General features: G+C 33.4%; 2 pseudogenes; both read right to left on the bottom strand.

The window, feature by feature from the left end:
• Positions 1-4624: 4624 nt before the first annotated feature.
• LOC104715461 (F-box protein DOR pseudogene) lies at positions 4625-5875 on the bottom strand (annotated as a pseudogene).
• A 2134-nt stretch (positions 5876-8009) lies between these two features.
• On the bottom strand, positions 8010-10696 carry LOC104715462 (senescence-specific cysteine protease SAG12-like; annotated as a pseudogene).
• Positions 10697-13913: the final 3217 nt, after the last annotated feature.

The following is a 13913-nucleotide window of genomic DNA, read 5'->3' on the forward strand; positions in this document are numbered from 1 at the left end:
AGGCGCTAGTCGGGGTGGGCCAGCGGCTAACGGAAAAATCAAAGATTAAACGGAGATTAATCGGAGCCTAGTTTTAGGTTTTTTATTAGTTTACTTATGTATATTATTTATTTGTGTAGATATCGACTAAAGTTAGAATGGTGTAGTAGTTTCAGCAGTTTTTGATTTATTAAAAGTCCCAAGTTCGAGTCCCATAACCCATTTTCTGCTGCTTTTTAAAGTTCTTTATTAATAAAGAGTATAAACATCATTTCCTTATCATCTTCTCCCTTTTAATTCTGCAACCCTAGATGACGGCTGGTTTTTTTCCTTCATTTGGTTCGCTTTCTTCTTTCTTTTTTCTTTAAATTGAACCCAAAGAAATCATATATGTCTTAATCGCCGGTATAATTTTAATTGTTGTATTAATCTCTTTTGCTTCGTAGATCTTTCAATTAAAATCTGTAACCTCTCTTTAGCGTGGCCGTTTGTTTGAATTGCGTATTTATGTCTGTAATCTGTTAAACTTGCTTCAGTTTCTGTAATATTTGGACGATATCGTTGACTTCATTATTTGACCTATTTAGTAGACTTCTCCATTAAGAAGTCAGTCGACAAAGTCTACTCATTAATGATTTACGACGCGACAGTTTGCGTTATTAATTATGTAACTGTTCATTGTAACCGTTTCGTCTCGTATATATAAACCAGCCCGGGGCCTTTTGATTATTTTAAAACTGCAACCAAAAAAGTTATCAGTCAATCATTTCTTTTAAAAAAATAGTACGTATTGACGACGGAGAATTGGTGATTGAAAGTCTTGTATCGGTCAATATAAATCATCCACGCTTAATTGGAGACTGAACACGGTTGGGTAATTGAAACTTTCTCTATATCACTTCACGTTTGTTTCATTCTTAGAAAGATTATATAGCATATCACTTTATACTTGTAAGTGTAGAATTCTATATTCACACGCAAATTTTTTGTCCCTATATTAATTTGGTTGATTAGATAGATTTGCTGTTTAAAGGAATTTTAGTTCCCCAGATAGAAGTCTACTTGATAAGTCTTCAGCATAATAGTACAAAAATTAATTAGATTTGATAGTTTTGCAGTTTAAAATACGTTTTAGTTTCCCCAGAAAGAAGTCTACTTGATATGTCTTCAGCATAATAGTACAAAAATTAATTTGATTTGATAGTTTTGCAGTTTAAAGTATGTTTTAGTTTCCCCAGAAAGAAGTCTACTTGATAAGTCTTCAGCATAAAGTACACAATAGAACATGTATGCACGTTCAGATATTTGGTGACCCAAAAAGTGGTTGGATCATTCTTCACACTGACGACGACCCTCCACGTGCATGCTGGCACAGAGCATATTGCCACCAACCGAGTCTTTGTGAACTTCTTAATTTTGAAAGAGAATTTTAACAGAATAGCGGTCAAACGCACCTCTGTTATGACATCATGTTTGCATGGAAAGCATTGACCTACTTTCAGTTGGTCTATCCAAGGATTATTTAACTGTCCATGAATACCACCAAGAAACGGTTTCCCTTCTTCAGCATCTACATCCAAGTGATCTCCATCGTCATCGTCATCTTCATCTTCATCTTCAAATTTCCGTACTCACTGTAATCGAAATCCATGTCATCAACATCTTTCGGCTTCTCATCTTAAGTATCATGGAGAGCTTCTTGACATTCTTCTACACATTCATCCGCACCAGGATCTACATCGTCACCTACTTCACCCGTTGAATCCCCATTGTCTATAGAACGAGAGTTGTTTATATCATTAGCACATTCCTTAACCGGCTGTCCATCCATGCATCGCGTAGAGACGTAAAGGCGAACAACATTCCTACTACTAAAATCTATCAAGTTCTGAACTGATCTATCATTTGTGAGATAGACAGGAGGGGTATCTTGGGGCAATTGCTGAAGCATCATCTCTGTTAAGGGATACGATAACTGAACCATCTCTGTTTCTTTGTCAATCTGATAATCTTCTACATCCATTTCAAGAAGCTCAGCGTATGTACAACCGTGAAGCAAAAAAAAAACTTTCTCCCACCTTTGCGTCCATCCATATCAAAATGCCAAGACCCATTTCTCGTCACCCATACTCCGAAAACAACTGGTATTTGCGCCATTTACCTAAAAGAGTAAGCAGCAAGTCAAATACTCAATACATTGCTGACTACCCGTAGAAGTCTTAAATCAATAACCTAGATGCCTAACAAAACCAAATACATGATTGATCCAAAAGTATAATATATTATCATGGAAAAAATAGACAGAGGCAAGTACATAACCGATACAAAACAAATACACTATAAAATCAATAAGAAAAATTTATAAATTTCAATTAAATACTTTTTCAATTATACAGACTTCACAGGTAACTCCAACACGTCGACTTCTTAAATTAGTCTACCTTAATGACCTAACTGCCTATGAAAACCAAAAACTTGATTTCTCCATATGTATAATATGGATTCATATCAAAAACATACATAGGCAAGTAAATAACATATATCAAAGAATACAACAAGAAAATCTTAAAAATTATTAACCAATTTGCAATAATTTGGTTTTCATATAATGCTGACTTCATGTTCACATCAACCAGTAGACATAAAAAGACTATACGACGGTAACTTCAAATAAAGTCTATTTCTTGCGGTCTATTTTTGCAATTACAATTTAACAAAGCAGACTGCGAACGAAGTCTACCAGAACCGGTTGACTTCTTTTGTGGTCTTCCTTTGTTAATTTTTTGGTTAGTTTTGCAATTAAATAAGTAAAACAAGGTAGACTTCAATGGAAAGTCCAAACGGTTAACTTCAAATATAGTCGACTCTGGTTATTTTTGCAATTGACCAACCCATTGACTTTCCAGTAGACTTATGTCTACTAAGTAGACTTCAACTATCCGTCAACAAAAAAAAGTAAACTTCGTCGTGGTTAGTTTTGCAATTGACCAAGTTTGACTTTCGCCAAGTAGACTTCGTACGAAGTCTACATTAATGATGACTTCGTTTGCAGTCTGCCGTGGTCATTTTTGTGGTTGACCAACATTTGAATTTTTTAAGCAGTAGACTTCTTTTGCAGTCAACTAATTATTTTAATATAATAATATTACGGTCAATGCTTAAATATTGTGGTCAATTCCAAAAATAGTCATTATAGAAGTCTACTCGTTTATTATCGTAAGAAGACTTAGCCTAGCAGTCATCACTAAAAAGTCAAGAATTTGGTCAATTGCAAAAATACACCTTAATAGACTGCAAACGAAGTATCGGTTGGAAATATTTTAATGCAGTCTACACTATATTTTTTTGTTTACAAATGAAATTTAGGAGACTGGAATTTTAGTCTACGGGCTCGAAGGTCGATAAATTTTCAATTGCAAAACTGACCAAATAGTAGACTTTACATGATATTATGATGGTTGGACTAACAAATGAAGTCTAATTTCGACAAAAAAACAAAGAAAATCACGAAATCTACCGGAAAATAACCTTATCGGTGGTTGTTCCGCAATGTCAAGCACCGAGGACGTCGTATTTAGTCACCACTGAAGAAACACGGTGCCAATTTTCCTTGTTCACGAGATATAACGAACTTTCAATTTTTTCGATTAAAATGGAGAGGAGATGGAAGAAATGAAGTACTCATAGCATTGAGTGTTATTTAAGCTCACAAATTTGGGTTGTTGAAGCATTAAGAGCTTCAAATTTGGTTGTTCATGGTGGTTGGAAAATTGATGGCGGTGGCACAACCGTAAATAAAAGAAGAAGATGGGGATATGGATGTAGTAAACATTTTCGCAAGATATTCAAATAAATCAGAAATAATGGCATTTCTATGAATACATGGAATGGCAGAGGATTTTGTAGGGAGAAAATGGCAAATGTTGGAGAGAGAAAAAGAGGGGTCCAATTTTGTAATTGACTCAAGTAAAAGGTTCAATTTTGCAATCGTCCCAATTACCATTCTATATATTTATAATTATTTTTGAATTTAATGTTAAATTATATTCAAAAAAAGGTTTTTTACATTGTAAAATCAAAGCGTTTCTTAAACTATTCTATGACCAATAGGAAAACATGTTTAATAGAATCTTGCGGCAAACCAAATTTGAATGGTATCATCTTCTCCATTCCCGATCGTGCTGAGCCAGTTGCGAACACTTTCAACCGATACTTAATCCCTTGATCACAAGGTTTAATTATGTTCTAGTGATTTTGTTATTTGTATTATAGTCCGACACCGACACATCTACAAGTTAACATATCATGCCGTCTTTAGAACAACACCAAAGACATGTAAACAAGCAACTTTATTTATTACATCCTTAAAGGTAATGATTCTTCTTCCCGAGAGGTCCTTTCAAGGAATAATAAATGTTATCGTGACTTTTCATCTTCCAACCTTCATTGTATATAATGCGATACGATGGGCTTGTGGATCATGAGATCTGAGAATAATTTTCGTTACATTTACATGCTGGCAGGGTTTACCAGGTTCTTCAAACAGCTCAACCGGACGTATGGATCAAGTCCTTTGTTCAATATAGTAGATAAGTGGATAGCTCATGCAAAAATAAAAAGAGAGTTTAAAATAAGCTCAAACATAGATTACAACAATTAATCATTAATTATCATGGTCATTGATTAACATATAGGCACAACAGCGCTCATTATTATAAAGTCCTATGAACTCCCGAGCACTTCCATAAGCTTCACATTTTCTACATGGTCAACAGAGGTACCCACCATCAGACCGTTGTCAGGAACAACTCCTAATTGGATTTCAGCTCTTCTGACAGTGTTCTTCATCACATTGTAATAGATAACGTAGAAAGGATCCTGATATATATTGTATGGAGAGAACACAATTTCACATGTACCAGTCAGCCCTACAACTTTTAGAACGTCATCCCCAGCTAGATTATTCCACAAGGACGGCAACTGGTAAATATGCTTCGACCATTTCTCATTCTGGACATCATCTAGAACCCACATCACAAGCTTTGTAGTTTCGCCACTGACAAAAACAGTATCATCAGGGATTATGCCCAATTTACCCTCGAAATTTACTAGAATTGATCCCCAAATCTCACTGTCCACATCAAGAAACTTGAATTTTTCAAACCGGATATCAAAGCAAACTAGCTTGTAAGGTTTTTGAAATCTAGTGGGATCGCAATGAGCAATATAATACACAACCCCATTGATGCATTTCTCACCATCATATGCAGACCAATGGGGTATGGAACATTCAATTTTTCTCCATGATAGTTCTCCTGTTCCTAATGTCAAAACTCGAAAATCTTTGGACTTGCGCAATACCATATATAGCTTGTTAATCGGATCATATCCAAAAGAGAAATGCATAAGAGGTGCTAGTGATGTCGTCTTGGGTAAAGCTATGCATTGTCCTGTGCTAGGGTTATAGATCCACGGATGATTCCTATCTACACCACAAACAACGACCAATCCGCAGACAGAAGCTGAAACCCTATAAAAAACCTGTTCGGTGGGAAAACTCATGTGACGATCGGCAGCTAAAAGACACGAGCTCTGGTCCTGAGGTACGGAGAAGAAGGTCCGATTACCGTTGACTTCGAAGTTGAGCAAGAGACGGGGACGAGTCGACGATATTTTAAAGTACAAGTCGGTGAAATCTCGATGGCGGAGAATGTAAGCCCATTTCTTCGAAACGCAACGATACCTTGCAATGGATTTCACCGGCAATCTCGAGAATATTGAGATTAAAAGATCAACTAGTATCGACTCTATGGTTAGGAGACCCTTCTCGGGGAATTGATTATGCTGTTTCTCCATGACGGCCGACACAAAAACCTAGAACCCCAAATTTCAAGGGTTTGCCCTAATTTATGTAAGGCTTTAAGAAAAACCAAAGGGGGAAAATAAGACAAAAAAAAAATAATGGTGACAAAAAAAAAAGACAAAAAATACAATGGTACTTTGCAAAAGAGATAAATCAGTTTAAGATATTGTCTTCAAGTAACTCTCTCCAATCATAAACTCGAAGGGAGTATGTTCATCTTAAGGATACTAGTCATATATATGTTCATCTAAATTAGTTCACCACTAGAAGCAGAAGCCAAAAGTGAATACAACAAAGCTGAGTTAGAGGTTACACTCATGTTTATTTTGAAAGGGATTGCAAAGTACTCAATATTAATGGTGGTTTAGCGGCTATGTCCATCGCCGGGTTATATGTATCAAGTTATTATCTGTTCAGCGACTAAGTTCAAACAAAATGCTGTTGTAAATGTAGCAAGTCATAGACAAGGATTATATTGGATAGAGATATATATGCTTCTTTTTTTTTTTTTAATGAATGAATGTTACATTTATTCAACACAAAAAAAAAAACTTTATTTACAGTAAATGCAATTTAGAGTAGGACCTAAAGCTGAAATAAGAGTGGAAAAAGTTTGAGAATTTTGAAACAGAGGACTTAAGCTCTTGTACCTAACCAATTACGCATTCCGTCGTCAAGGTTCGAGCTACCATGACTCTTGATGGAGCACAACCTGTTGCGGATACGATCAATGAGCTTGGCAAGTTGTTCAGGAGATTTTGGGATTTCACCGTGTGGCCTGCAGTTTCGTTCGCACCAAATCGAGTGAGCAGAAGCTTGCAGAACAAATATACTGCAAGATGAACCGAGTTGAGGCCGTGTAAGTGGAGTCTCAAACAAGTGCGATGATATCCACAAAGTTTGTGGTGCAACGAGCTTGGAGCAGTTGCCTAGTCAAACTCTCCCACACCCTAGATGAGAAGGCGCAGGCATAAAGCAGACTTAGAAAGAGTTTACATATATCATTTGCTTTAAAAGGGGAAATAAGAGAAACAAAATACTATACGAGAAAGAGTTTACATATATTCCCCCAGCCACCAATTTTATTTTTGTTCATACAATTTTATTTCTCGTTATCAAAGTGTGCTCTTAAAGATAACTGAAATCAAACACTTGATCATGCTCAAAAATAATATGTTTAAATGTATATAGTATTATATTTATTACCTGTGTAAAACCGTTAATTCACATTTTTATACTTTAAATGATTGTTTCTATATACTTCACTTTGTTTCATGTTTTGGAGGCTATTGTTTGTTTCATTTTAATATAATATGTTTTCAACTTTCTAGCAACTTTTAGATTAATTTGATATATTATTATTATTTATTCTATTCAGTTTTGTTTATAATTGGTTAAATTTTTTAAAAGTATATATTTCTTGTTATATGTACTTTAGTTAAAACATCTTATATTTAAAACGGAGGAAATACATTTTTGGTTCTTATACAAAAGATTCATATAAATTAAAAATTGATAAAAATACCATGTATACTTTAGCTTCTTCTGTTTCAGAAATTTTTCATTTTGATTTAATTTATAAATTCTAAAAATCTTAGTCAATATTCATGTCTGTCATAAAAAGGCTCATTAACGTTAAAGAACGAACACTCGGGCCATTGTAAAGAGGGTTCCAACCCACGAAATCATTAAAATCTTTAAATTCCCTTAATGTTTCACAAACTTCGCAGGAACTTTGAACATATTGTCCAGCCTGTTTGTTTCCTCGAGCCAATGAAACACTAGGAAGTCCTAATTGTGTTTGTAAATTATATGAGATATCTGACATGACATATATTTGAAAAACTAATGCAAATTAGTACTAATGTCCAACAAGGGTGTGATTCTCGAGTGCCTGAAGTTACGTCAAAACTGATCAAACTTAGAAAACTAATGCTGCGAGTGAGGTTAATATAAACAAGAGCATGCATGTACACAGTAACCAGCCAAAGATGAAGGTACATCAAAGTAATTATAACATAGTCATTAATAATAACTGAACAATGGGAAAACTACAAGATAAAACAAGGATTGTCTTAAGAATTCATGATATTGTACTTTATGAAATAAATTAGGAGGAAAAATAGCACTGATCTTAACTTTTTATGAAATTTAAATTATTAAGAACTTACATAATAAGCTTCAAATTCTCGACATGGTTTAAGTAGGCATAGATGTTTTGACCGTTAACAGGTCCAATCCCTTGAATTCCAACTCTTCTGAGAGTGTCAGTGTTGTGCCCAAACTAATCGGGGCTTAAGGCGAGAATGAAATTGGGGGCTTTACTAAAATAAAAGAATTTTAAAATAATATAAATTATTGGAAATAAAAAATAGTTTTAAAAAAACTAAAGCATAGTCATTGTCAAAAAAAAAACTAAAACATAGTCTTTTTTCCTTATGTTTCCATAAATTTTTTCATCAAATACTCATAATCTAGGTTCTAAAGAATATCAAATCATCACAATCATAATTCATATACAAAGTTACTACAAAGATGAATTAGTATTGAAGTTAATGAAAAGATTTAGAAGCACTAGGTTTCAACCGTTTTAGAGGAAAGAAGTAAATAAATAAAAGAGTTTAAAACTGGATTCATGATTTGTATGAGGAATACAGTTTTTTATGTTAAAGAATCAAAGCAGAAAAATCGAACCAGTGTTATTCATAAAATGAAAAATCTCTCAAAACCACTGGGATACACAATATTCTTAAGATTTGGGTCTTAGAAAACACAATTTCACTTGTTCCAATAATCCCAACAATATAAACTCTAGTCTCCGTAACTAGCTCCTTCCACATAGGCGGCAATATGTAAATATGCTTTGACCATGTACGTCCTTCATCAGTTTCATCTGTAACCCACAACTCAAAGCTTGCAGCTCCTCCATCCATAAAATTACCGATTGATGGATGACAAATTGCTCCTAATATACCATTGTAATTTATTAAAGTACAATGATACTCCATCTCTTCAAAGTTAAGAAAGTTGAACTTCTCCAGCTGAACATTAAAGCAGACTATCATATCGTTTCTAGACTTACGATTCATAGCTACGTAGTATAAAAACCCCTTCGATGCATACATCGCTAGCATAAGGGTAATGCTCTACTGAACATTCAAGCATTTTCCATTTCAGCTTGTCAGTTCCTAGTGTTAGAACTTGATACTCTTCCGCTTTATACAAAAAGGGCTTTTCGCGCATTGTCATGCACAATACCTTATATTGTTTTTCGACTGGATCATACCCAAGATAGGTTACAACCCGACCCCTCCTCGATCTCACCTTGCGATACCTTATATTGTCCACGGGTGGCCTGCCCAATTGACAGCTATATTCCCTTCTTCACTCATCCCATAACCAACAATGGTAATTCCATGACTCAGGTTCGTCCCGCAGTCCTCTCCATCGAATATCCTGCCTTCATATTGCTTAAACGCAGCTCCTGACCCATCTATCGCAACCGAAACAGGTTGTTGAGACACCGCTTTAAGCAATGCTTCCTCATCATTTTGGGTAACCGTCTTGTAATCGCTGATGGTTGCAGCAGCAGAATGAGTTGAGTCACAGGTTTGTTGTGATTCCTGGTAAGGATAGCTATCCTCTGTGGTGATTCCTTGGTTGTTTATAATGTAATTGAAAGCCTTATCCATTAACCCTCCGTTACATCCATAGTTCTCTGTGCTGCAATCCAACAGTTGTTGCTCAGACAGCGATACGAGGTTTCCTTTCGCAATCTTCATAATGCCTTCCACTGCTGCCACTGCCGAGAAAGCCCAACAACATCCTGTGTTCCATTACAGTAAGTAATATCATGGATGTATCATCGATGATATTTACAATCAAAATAATGTCATCGCCTAGCGATAAAGGAAAATCCATATCAGAGATGAAAAATTGTAAGGTTTGTAATGTGACTGATGGATCATAGTCTTTTAAATTCAAAAACAGTAAGTCAACCAAAAAAATCAAATTAAACTGAATACGAAAACGATAAAGGAAAATAACAGATTAATTGAAAACTTAGCAAAGAAAAGAAGCAACCTAGCTAGTATTTTACTTTTTAGTTATTTTGTTAACTCGGTATTGGTTGTATGTCTTGTAGAGCTTTCACTATTATGCTCATTGATATATTTGTAATCTTTCATTAAAATTAATAAAGAAAAGGCTAAAAATCCAATGAGAATAAAAAATAAATAAGTGACGATAATTATATAATTACCACATGGGTTTTGGTTCTTAACCGGTGTAACGGCCCCTTCCTGTCTCCAATCCATGCTCTCACCGATTTCACTGACATTTTCATGTCTAAATGACACGGTTTTGTGGGAATCCAGTGATGAAGTACCTTCCGGCACAACCAGCCCCATGTACCTCGCCTGGAATTCCTCGTCGGTGAGGTCGGAGAACTTGTTGACATCCAACTTGTATGTCTTGTTCGTTTTCATGTTGAAGCTCTCAACGAACTTTAAGTTCTTCTTAAAAATCTCAAACCTACTCGCTTTCTCAGCATCGTGTGAGTAAACGCGATGGAACCGAGACATCCATTGCTCATGTTTCTCAACGGCAGAAGCTTCAAAGGGACATGACGGAGGTGACAAACAAGAAACAATACTATGTTTAAAACATAGGTGGATTGAGTTTAGAACAATTATGTGGCTGCTATAGAAACGAGAAGATTTTTTTCGAAAATATATTGTTGCATGTGTGAAGAGCACATAACGAAGATTTCATCAAGAGAATTGACCTGACAGAATGAGATTATTTTTAATTTATTTTTAATTAGCACCGGATTGGATGTGAGCTGATGAACATATTATTTGGTTGGGAGTTGCACGCAATCCCACCATGTGTATATTAACTCAGACCAAAACCTAGGACACCAAGGCTAGTGACCCATGCACTATGACTTTGTTCACAAGGGAAAACCTGGAGCCGTAGGCCCGTAGTGTGACTTCAGTTAAATCATTTTGTCTATGACTCGCTTTCCACTTCAAAACTCATAGAGCCAAGAGTCAGCTGTGTAAATGAGAAGGCAAGGATATGGGGGTTACAACAAGAAAGAGAACAATATATATTATAGAAAACAAATTTACACTGATGAAAAATTTAGTTATTAATTAGATTCGAGGGATATTCCAATATAATCCAAATCGTGACAAATAGTGAAACTATGGTATTTTGCTAATTTTGAATAGTAAACTAACTAGTGTACTTATAATGTTTTAAAAACTGTCTATTTTGCCAATAAACCCTATCGATGTGTCGTCCTTTCCAAAATCGATTAAGAATATCAGAATATGTCATTGACCTCACAAATCTTATCTAATATATATGTATGAGTTCCCAAGAATAAATCCAATGGTCGAGACTTTGAAAAGAATCAAATCCCCCCAGGATATATGAATTGTCAAACCAAAATATTTAGCAAGTTCACTAATACTGTACATCAGTCCAGATATATATAACTATAACCGTCGGGTAAAAACGAAACGTTTCACTAGTATATAATTGTAGCATGCATTGTATATGGTTGATGTTTTGCATGCATATGAGGTCATCTCTACTGGGGATTACTTTCCCAAATTTCTTTTACTTAAAATCATATATATAAAAGTAAGGTTTTGGTCTCTTCTTATTGGTTGATTTTCATTTAATGTTTTCTAATTTTTAAAAAAAAAATTATTTGCTTTCTAATTGCTTTAAACAATATTTAAGATCCAATAAACACAATATATTTAATTCACACATTAAAATAAAATTATAACTGAAAATAAAATAAATTATGCATTAATCATATTCTACCACTCAATTCTATTCAAACACAATAAATTACTATTGTAACTCCATAGTTCTAAATGTAACTTCCATCATTTCTTATCATATAAATAAGCATTCTCTCAATCTATCATTCTCTCATATTGACATTCTTTTACTATCTCATTTTCACATTCTCTCATTCTCTTCTACAATACCTCAAATCATTTTTCGTTTTTTTTTTTGTTATTTTTAATTTCTTATTTTTGTTGTATGGGTTGTAAAAAAAATGAAATATCATTGTAAATTGTTAATGGTAAATTTTAATTTTAGAGACTACATGATATATATTTTACATTGTTTTTATTTTAAAAGATTTATTTCCTTTATCTAATTTGGATTATTATCTTATAAGTAATCATTCTCTCTTCCTCTCCCACCAATATCAAATATTGTTATATCTCGTATGTGTTGTAAGAGTTTGATTCTATATTTTAATTTAGAAAGTATTGTATATATATAGATATTACATTGTTCTATTTTTTAAAGATTCATCTCCATTATCTAATTTGGATTACCATCTTATAGTAAACATTCTCTCCTCCTCTCCTACCAATATCAAATGTTGTTATATCTCATATGTGTTGTAACTTGTAAGAGTTTGATTCTATATTTTAATGTAGAAAGTATTATATATATTTAACATTGTTTTCAATTTTTATTTTATTTATATAAAAAAATATTTCTTTTATATTTCTTGCCTTTCTAATCTATTCATATTTATTTTTTAAATTTGCATAGTTAAATTTAAATTCACATATGTTGGTTTTAACAAAACAATCAACTTTATTTGAGAATTAGATGTTACTATTCATTTTTAAACGATCAATGTGTAACATATAAGCATTTTGTCTTGCAATCACAAGTTCCATTTCCATTACTTAACTCCATGGTTAAACTATAATATATGTTGTCCTATTTGTAGGAATAACAACATACTTATTTAATTTATTTAAAAGAGCAGATGATTAAACGAAATAAACATTTCTCCAAATTTTATAATTCAATCAGTGAGTATACTTATTACTTTGAAAAACTTTTACATTGAAGTTCATAAAATCATATAAGAAAACTAAAATACTATATCACTTCAAATTTGGAAGGAAACACTTGGTATTCCTTTTTAAAAAAGTCAAGACACATATAAAAATTTATTAATATTTAACTCACTTTAAAGACATTAAAGGTCATTTAACTCAAAAATAACTTATATCCAATAATTTAATACATTACTCCCACAAATAAAAATATATATATATATATATATATATATGTTCAAGATTGTATTTAAATATTACATAATTTTTTAGTTAGCTAAATTTATAGTCACATATATACAATATATATACATAAGAATTTATATTACTTATTAACACCATAATTCGACCCATTATTTGCTTAACTCAATATTGGTTTCAAAGCCAACTAAAGAAAAACAGAAACGATCTTATTGATATTAGACCAAAACATGGGCATACAAATATAATCACTTACACGGAAGATATTTTAAAAAAATAACTTATTATTGCAACATCAACGTATGAAGGGTGTACATAAGCAGTTAATTAGAAAATCTATAATACAATAAATGTATTGGAAACAATATCAGTCAATGATAAGATTGGATCCTCAAAAGCAAGAAACAATATCTTCATAATTCATAAAAAGTAAACGCCACAATTATACACATCTGAACGAAATGATATAAACATATAGTGTATTAATAAAAGTGACGGCAAAGCCCGTATATGCCTAATTAAAACAAAATAATACAAAAGAGAAAACAAAAAAGATAAAAAAAAATAAGAAAGTGCCAACTACACCACAACCCACGCGTTGCGTGGGGAAGCACCTAGTTAATAAAATAATACAGAAAGAGAGAGAAATAGAGAGAACCGATGCTTTAAATGCTTTGGTTATAATCGGTATTTTGGAAATTTCTACACTTGTCTCATTCTCGTTAGTTAAATATTAAAATATTAATTTTTTTTTTGTCAAATTAATTTTTTTCTTTTAGGAATAACGTTTAGAATTTTCTCCGGTGTAGATGCTCTAAGAACATTCGGGGGTCGACGGGTTTTGTGGACAGAGTGATTAGCTGTAGGAGAGCGATCTCTCGCTGGCAGAAAGAACAGGCGCCGTATGGTAGGGTGCTAATAGAGGATATTAAAAAAGAATTGGAGGAGGCTCAGGCCAATGATGCTACGTCTCCTGA

The sequence above is a fragment of the Camelina sativa genome, chromosome 9 (assembly GCF_030686135.1).
Source record: "Camelina sativa cultivar CO46 ecotype springtype chromosome 9, ASM3068613v1".
NCBI classification, from domain to species: domain Eukaryota; kingdom Viridiplantae; phylum Streptophyta; class Magnoliopsida; order Brassicales; family Brassicaceae; genus Camelina; species Camelina sativa.